Consider the following 8,978-nt stretch of genomic DNA (forward strand, 5'->3'; position numbering starts at 1 on the left):
AGAGAGGATTGACCCAGATCAGGGCTGGGATCGATCAGAAGACGGATCTCCTCAGGGTCCCGGGGCGGGGGAGGGGGGGGGGAGGGGGGGAGGGGGGGAGGGGGGAGGGGATCCTACGTCAAACGGTCCTGATCAAGTTACCATCCTGCACTGTTCTCTATAATGGCCACAGTCCACAACAGGCTTCCCTACAGCTGACTCTCTATAGCTAGTCTCTCTATAGCTAACTCTCTATAGCTACTCTCTCTGTAGCTACCTCTCTTTATAGCTAGTCTCTCTATAGCTACTCTCTCTATAGCTTCTCTCTCTATAGCTAACTCTATAGCTAACTCTCTATAGCTAACTCTCTATAGGTAACTCTTTATAGCTACTCTCTCTATAGCTTCTCTCTCTATAGCTACTCTCTCTATAGCTAACTCTCTATAGCTTCTCTCTCTATAGCTAACTCTCTATAGCTAACTCTATAGTTAACTCTCTATAGCTACTCTCTCTATAGTTAACTCTCTATAGCTAACTCTCTATAGGTAACTCTTTATAGCTACTCTCTCTATAGCTTCTCTCTCTATAGCTACTCTCTCTATAGCTAACTCTCTATAGCTACTCTCTCTATAGCTAATTCTCTATAGCTAACTCTCTATAGTTAACTCTGTATAGCTACTCTCTCTATAGCTAACTCTCTATAGCTAACTCTCTATAGTTAACTCTCTATAGCTACTCTCTCTATAGCTAACTCTCTATAGCTACTCTCTATAGCTAACTCTCTATAGCTAACTCTCTATAGCTACTCTCTCTATAGCTAACTCTCTATAGCTACTCTCTCTATAGCTAACTCTCTATAGCTAACACTCCCTGATGCTAATTCTCTCTATAGCTAACTCTCTCTACAGCCAACTCTCTCTGTAGAGCGCAACAGTATGGTTCCGGAAGAAGAAATAATCCCATTAAATTTCATCATAGAGGTTTTTGATTTTGAATATATTGTGAATCGATGATATTTGCTCCAGTAGAATCCACGCGTTAATCGGGGCAACATCTAGTTTTTTAGAAAAACACTTTTTATTCTCGATGTCATTGAAACCACTACACTACCCTAAATCTTGAAGTGTGCAACGCAGCTCTGATTGGTGGAGCTCGCTGTTAGGCTACCAGGAAAAGTTTACTGAATCTGTGAAAGTGAATGACTGCTACCAGAGCCCGTCTACAGAGACTGTTCCTATACACAATCTGCTGCTACTGAACTCGATCGCTTACCACAGCAACCACGATTTATATTAACGGAAAGTTAGAGTTCTGGATAGAGCTGTAGAGGAAATGAGCGGTTGAAAAATATGTTGATATAGAATACACGCACCAACGCATCGGCTGGTGCGTATCAGGCGGGCCCCAGCTGGGCCCCCGAACCGCAGGTTTGAACCCCTGGGCCAGCGTCTGATGGGCCGGAGCCAGTGACCCCCAGAGGAACCAGAGGGTCTCCAGAACCTCGGTCCCCACGGCTCGGGGGTGCTTGTCCGGAGCCCGCAGGCGGAGGTCCTGATTTCGGGCGGGGGGACAGTGGTATCAGCTTCATCGCAAACGATTAATGAACGCGTGTCTGTTTCCACGGGAACGGCGGGTCGTCGTGGGCGATGTCACCTGCGGGTTCCGTACAGCGGAGGGGGGAGTGAATCATCTGGGGATAGAACACGAATGACAAAGAGCCTCCACCCAGGAAACCTCCACCCAAAGCCGCCACAACAGGCACTTCCTGCCAGGCCGTAGGTCAGGGGTCAAACCCCCCAGTGTACATTCCCCTGCTGAATGGGACTCATGACAGCAGAGGAGGAGGAGGCAGATAGATCTAGGGAGTCTCCCGCTGGTGTTGACAGTCTGGTGGAGTTGGGCTCACAGCAGCGGTGTGGCGGACCTGTGGTGACCAAACTGTGGGTCACGACCCGGGAGTGGGGACGAGGCCTGCGACTAAACGGCGTCACAACAATAGACTAACTGTAGTAAACGTAAATAAGCGCTCCCCCTAACTACCTGTTCTTTTTTATTTGACCATGAGTATATTTGGAGACCTCCGTGGAGAAGAACGATAGACAGAAAAAGTGAATTATTATCCTGGTTTTGATATACTATTTGATAATGACAAGTTTGTTTTGTTTCGGTCAAGGCGGGATCCATTATCCTTATCGCCGTTCTCCCGGTGATTTGAATTTGCCCTGCAGAAGGGTCTGTAGAAGAGCAATATGTTTCTTTCTGCTTCTGATGCGTTGTTACGGGAACCAATCACCAAGCTGGCTCCTCCCCCTGCCGCGCTATTAGCTGGTTTAACACGATGACGACAGGGAAGCAAGGGCAAGCAGCCAATCGCGTACAGAGTCAGTTGAACTTGGCCCATTGATCACGCCTCATGTGCTGAAGAAAATGACAGCAGCATCCCCAGACCAACGTGCAATCAACGATTTAGCTTGGTCTGGCAATAGCCAGGCTGGGTCCTTTATACACCGCCCTTCAGACAAAGAGTGGGCGGAGCATAGGCAGGAGCCATCTTTTGCTACCGGGTCCTGGGCCAGGTGGGAGCTGATTGGGTCCAGATGGGTCCCCCTAGTGTAGACGGCTCCTTTCATTGGTCATCAGTCACAGGCCCCGCCCACCTCAGCTCCTCTCTGATTTGTGGATTCTGGTGGAGTTCAGTAGCTTTCATCCTGATCACAGATCAGCCTTTGCCTCTTATGAACTCTTTGAAATATTTAAAAAACTTCTTCAACCACTTAATTTCCCGCAGAATTTAAAGTATTTTCTCTGATCTCAGTTGATCTGAGAAATAGGCCTTGCCTCTAGTGGTTCACATGATTATATAGATGGTTATAAAATAGATTATTGCACATTTAAAGTTACATTATTATGAAAAAATGAGAGAGAGTTACATCAGCTGTTAGAGAAAATTAAGGATATTAAGAATTTACTAGTGATTGCCTGTTTGTCGGGCTAATATGTGCTAGTGTGTGCCACTTTATGCTAGCATGTGCAATTTGATGAAAACGTATCCTAATGTATGCTAAAAGTTCATGCTAGTGTGTTCTAGTAAATGCTATGTGTCCTCATACATATTAACATTTGCAAGTGTGCAAGTATGCACTAATGTATGCCTTCCTCTAGTTTATGCTAGTTAATGCTAGTTTACGCTACTCTGAACTTGTTTATAGTCGTATGCACTAGTATGTGCTATCCCCTCCATGGTATCTGCTGGTATACACTGGTTTATGCTAGCACCTGCAGAGCTAACAGAGTAGCTGAGTCAGAGAGATGCTAACCTCCGGCCAGTAGACAGGGATATAATGTGGTGTGGTTGTTTCTGTACACCAGCCAGCCAGATTAACGCAGATTACGGCGTCTGCTGAGAGATTGTTTTGGGTGGCTTGGTGATTCGGTCACCTTGGGGTCAGCAGGTCATTCTCACAGAGTACCATTTGGTGTGCAATCCTACAAACTAATCCTGCAGATTACTTTACGGATTACAGAGAATATCCGATCATCATAATGGTGTTTTGTATGTCAAGGGTTGTTATTTTTATGTCCAAGTTTTGGTCAACTGTGTATAGACCCCGGATGTAGAGTGCATTATGGGTACCGATTTAAGACGAGGAGCTGGGGGGGGAGAGGGAGAGAAGAGGAGGTTGGAAGAGGAGGAGGGAGGAAGAGGAGGAGGGGGTGACGAAGAGAGGAGGAGCGAGGAAGAGGTGGGGGGAGGAGAGGAAGAGGTGGAGGGAGAAGGGTGGAAGAGGAGGAGGAGGAGGGGGGAAGAGAGGAGGAAGGAGTAAGAGGAGGCTGATCTCATCGCCTCACACAGACTGCCGAAGTGATGGTCTGGAATCAATCGGTTCAGCTTCAGGTTCTTAGAGGAGGAACCTGTCTGTCTCTCTTTCCTCCTGTCTGTCTGTTCCTCCTTTCTCTCTGTCTGTCCTGCTGTCTGTCTGTCTATCCTCCTTTCTCTCTGTCTGTCCTCCTGCCTGTCTGTCTGTCTGTGGAAATGTATATAAACAAACATTCAGTAGAGCAAATATAGCGATAGAGAGAGAGAGAGAGAGAGAGAGAGAGAGAGAGAGAGAGAGAGAGAGAGAGAGAGAGAGAGAGAGAGAGAGAGAGAGAGCAAGTATTTGGGCAAGTGAACCCATTTGTCAGGTTGACCCCCTTCACACACAAACACACACACACACACACACACACACACACACACACACACACACACACACACACACACACACACACACACACACACACACACACACACACACACACACATTCTCTCTCTCTCTCTCTCTCTCTCTCTCTCTCTCTCTCTCTCTCTCTCTCTCTCTCTCTCTCTCTCTCTCTCTCTCTCTCTCTCTCTCTCTCTCTCTCTCTCTCTCTCTCTCTCTCTCTCTCTCTCTCTCTCTCTCTCTCTCTCTCTCTCTCTCTCTCTCTCTCTCCTGGTGTTTGGGGGAATTCCCAACTCCAGGCAGGAAGTTTGAACCAGGACAAGCTGAGAGACAGACCGCCCCCTGCAGACAGACAGAGAAACGGCCTGTCTCTCTGTCCTATCTGTCTTCTATTGCCCTTATTAAATCTAGCGGGGCTTGACAGACAGGAAGTCAGGCAAACAGGAACTCGGTCCCACAGGAAGTGGCGCTGGACCAGGACTAACTCTGGGGGGGGGGGGGGGGGGGGAGGTTGTGACATCACGAAAGGTTCGACACTGCATGGCCGTCTCGGTGACCTCTGACCTTCATGTCTATCCATCTGGGGGGGAGGGAGGTCGCCTAGGGCGAGGGGTGATGAATGGCTTCAGTGTTAGCTATAGCATTACACTATTCTAATGGAAAGACCGATCGCTACCTCCAGTACTCAGGTCAAGGAGAACGGCGGTTGTTGTGGACTTCTGGTTCTTCGTTCTTCATTTCGGTCATTTCTTTCCCAGTAGGATCGAACTGTTTTATTTGTCCTTCTCTTATTGTTTAATAAGGTCGGATTGGGTTCCTGTTGTTGGTCTGTTGGGGTCAGGTTGTGGGGTCAGGCGGTGGTCAGACGCTGGAAATAGAAATCTGGAGTTTTTAACAGTCTCGTCTTGTCGTCATGTAAATGTAGGACTCTGCTGCTGCGCTGTGGAATAAACCAGCTCGGTGGCGCCACCTCATGGACGCTGAGGTAATCGCAGGGTGTTCCTAAATGTATTACAGTCAACTAAATCAAGTTAGAAAAAGAGCTAACCTCTAGTCACATTATGAGTGACACAGTATTTCTCTGGTTGTCCTTCTAAACACACATATATTTCATATCATAGTCTTTAAAGGCACCCAGTGCAACTTTCGAGGCTTAAAAATAAACATTCAATTTCTAGTCTTTTTTACACGTAGTAAGTTTCAATAACTCCATACCATTACATACCGACATTCAAGCAGCAAAGATGAGACGTCGTTGTGTGGTGAGAACTGATAGAAAATCGATAACAACAACAATGCCGCCATTTTCTTTATTTTTTATAACCTACAATAAATAAAGCAGACTTCCAGTCAATGGAAAAATGCCTTCTCCCCACCGGCGATTGTTGTTGTTTACGATTTTCTATCAGTTCTCACCACACAGCGACGTCTCATCTTTGCTCCTTGAATGTTGATATGTAATGGTATGGAGTTATTGAAACTTACTACGTGTAAAAAAGACTAGAAATTGAATGTTTATTTTTCATTGAATGTTTACATAAAGTTGCACTGGGTGCCTTTAATGTATAAGAATGACTATTATTTAAAACAACATTCTTGAAAATTATCAATCCATCCATCAATCAATTTTTCCTCTAATGTTACGCGGTTTAGGGAACCTGGGAACCAGACAGGTAATTGTATTTATTACAGGATTCTTCGCAATGCCGTCGTTCACTTGAATGGGCCCTTCACAACGTGTACCATGTACTAATAAAATCAAAGTTTTCTCTTTTCAAACCGCCACCTCAAGCGTTTCATTAGCCGTTTTATTTATTTATTTATTGCAGAAGGAGGGGTGGGCAGCTGAAAGGAGTGAAACAAACTTTGTTTCGGCAAAGGCATCCGAGAGGGCTCAGTGCACGGCTCCTTTAACTTCTTGTGTCCGAGGTTTTTCCTTTTACGTAACATGAATGACGTTGATGGTTTTTAGGCACTGTGGTGACTTTTTATCACTAAAAGTCGCCGAGGGATTTGTAAACAGATCTCTCGCTTATGATGCTAAAATGCTAGAAAACGAGAATATTTCTACATCCGGTACGTCATGCACTGGGGCGTGGCAAATCTCTCCTTGATGGTGCCCTGCGCCATTCATGGACAAGGCTTTTTTCATAGGAACGAATGGGCGGCATTCTTTAATCCGCTGTCCTTTCTTCAATATGTCCATGACCTTTTGCCGTCTTTCGTAACACTCCGCAAATAGTCCGGTAAATTATCAACCCCAGCGTAATAATAATAATATAATGATACATTTCATTTATAGTGCACTTTTCATCCAAAGATCTCAAAGTGCTACAGGTTAAAGCAAAAATAAAAATAAAAAAGGGGTTTAAAAACATCTAAGAGTGTGAGCCAAAGGTTTTTTTTAAAAAATAAATATTTTAAGACCTTTTTTTAAAGCAATCAGTGGATTGTGGTGCCCTCAAGGTGTCCGGGAGGGCATTCCACAGATGTGGGGCGCCAGCACTGAAGGCCCTATCTCCCATGGTCCTAAGTTTGGTTCTGGGTGTGTGGAGGAGGTTAGAGTGAGTGGAGCGGAGGGAGCGTGTTGTGTTATGTTGGTTGAGAAGTTCTTTGAGGTAGGGGGGGGGGGGGGGGGGCATGTCCATGGATACATTGGTGAGTGAGGAGGGAAACCTTGTACTCAATCCGGGTGGAAACCGGAAGCCGGTGGAGTGAGTGGAGGATGGGGGTAATGTGCTCATGCTTGGTTGCCAAGCGACGTCAACCGCTTGCAACACGTAGGCGTAGCCGTATAGTAAGCGGGATAATGTATAGAACGTTGCCGGTTATTATCGAAAATAAGCCCCTTCAGGCCGAAGCAAGACACCTCCGCTTCTCGTCGGTGTCCGGTTCGCCCTGTCGGGGCTTATTTTCCCGGCCGGCGTTCTATACATTATCCCTTAGATATTTGCTGACGGTTCAGGTTATTTGGGTCTAGTAGTGAGGAGTGTCCACCAGGTGGCGCCACAGCTCCGCCCGCTGGCCCAGAGCTCATTAGTCGAAGCTCTCGCAGCTGAATGACTTCCTTCAACCCAGGTGATTCTGTCTCTTCAGCGACGAGCGAAATACTCGTTTTAAAATCCAAAAGAAAAGTTGTGGGGTGGTTTGCTGTTGGGCATAAGGTTAACACTACTCATCGAACCAACTAGACACTTCGTATATGTGTGTTCCTGCCAGTGTCGCGCTTGAGGAGCAGCGTCTACGTTGCACGGTGGGTCGGGGTTCATGTTGGACTGTTTGTGTTGAGACTCTACAATCACGTGTTTTAAGAGCCAGACTGTTTGCTCTGAGATGTTTACTTACAGTACTTTAGTAGAATAAACTCGAATTTCCTGCCATCCAAGCTCCTCTTCGGATGCGGGTCCATTCGTTGTGAACCGATTCATCTACAGAGTCAGACCTTCCGTGACCTGCTGACCACAGAGCCGATCGGGGAGAGAGCATCACTGTTCTGGTTTATTTCTGCACGGTTCGTCCCCCTTAGTCACGTTAATGACATTTCTTACTGTGTGTTTTGTAAGGTTGACCAAACTTTGATTAAAAACATAATCCTGACATCCGTCATCACTCTGGGCTTCTCTTTGTTGTGAGTTATAATCTATAGATTGTGTTTAATGCTGCTGGCTTGAATGGCTCTATTTCTCTCCCTCTTTCGTTTTTCTTTCTTTTTCTCCAAGGTTCCGTCGGTATGTCCACCTGGTTGGTACCTGTCCGGCTGTGGGCCCAGTGGGACTCCGCTGGTTTCCTGTAAACTCTGCCTTGGGGACTTCCCCTCAGATCACATGACCACCGTCAGGCAATGCAGATGCGTCTTCTGCACGCTGGTCAGTAACCGTGGCGACCCCGTGTCCAGACCATAATAACGATGATGCATAATAAATACAGACTTGAAGGTACCATGACCTCCTGGGTGTAGAAGCAGCTCCAGGCTGGACTCCACGGAGCCTTGATCACAGCTGATGTTGTTCCTCTGAGCGCTAAACAGGCCTCCATGTTGGATCATGGGATGGAGCGGTTCCTCACTAGAGGTTCTGTTCTCCTCACTAGAGGTTCTGTTCTCCTCACTAGAGGTTCTGTTCTCCTCACTAGAGGTTCTGTTCTCCTCACTAGAGGTTCTGTTCTCCTCACTAGAGGTTCCGTTCTCCTCACTAGAGGTTCCGTTCTCCTCACTAGAGGTTCCGTTCTCCTCAATAGAGGTTCTGTTCTCCTCACTAGAGGTTCTGATCTCCTCACTAGAGGTCCTGTTCTCCTCTCTAGAGGATCTGTTCTCCTCATTAAAGGAAAGGTTCTCCTCAGTCAGGTGTTCCTGTGCTCCTCCAGCGTCCGAGGTTCTCCTCCTGTGCTCCTCAGTGTCTGAGGTTCTCCTCCTGTGCTCCTCAGTGTCTGAGGTTCTCCTCCTCTCCTCCTCAGTGTCTGAGGTTCTCCTCCTCCTCTCCTCCTCAGTGTCTGAGGCGCTACGTGTCGCTGCTCCTCTCGGAGGGCCTGGAGGCGGAGGTGAGCTGCCCCGACGCCGCCTGTCCAGAACGGGGCCGGCTGCTGGACACGGAGGTACCGTCTCTCCACTAATCAGAGCGCCGCCTGCCCCCCAGCCTGGGGTCGGAGGTCGTGTGGCCCCACGCTGGGACCGGAGGTCAGAGGTTAAAGAGGCTTGGGTTCCGTTTCAGATCGAGGTTGTGGTGGAGCCGGAGAGAATGAGGAGGTACCGGAGGCTGCGCTTCGAGAGGGGTGAGCTAACTCTACTAGCACTGTCATGCT

The sequence above is a fragment of the Gadus morhua genome, chromosome 21 (genome assembly GCF_902167405.1).
Source record: "Gadus morhua chromosome 21, gadMor3.0, whole genome shotgun sequence".
In the NCBI taxonomy this organism is placed as follows: domain Eukaryota; kingdom Metazoa; phylum Chordata; class Actinopteri; order Gadiformes; family Gadidae; genus Gadus; species Gadus morhua.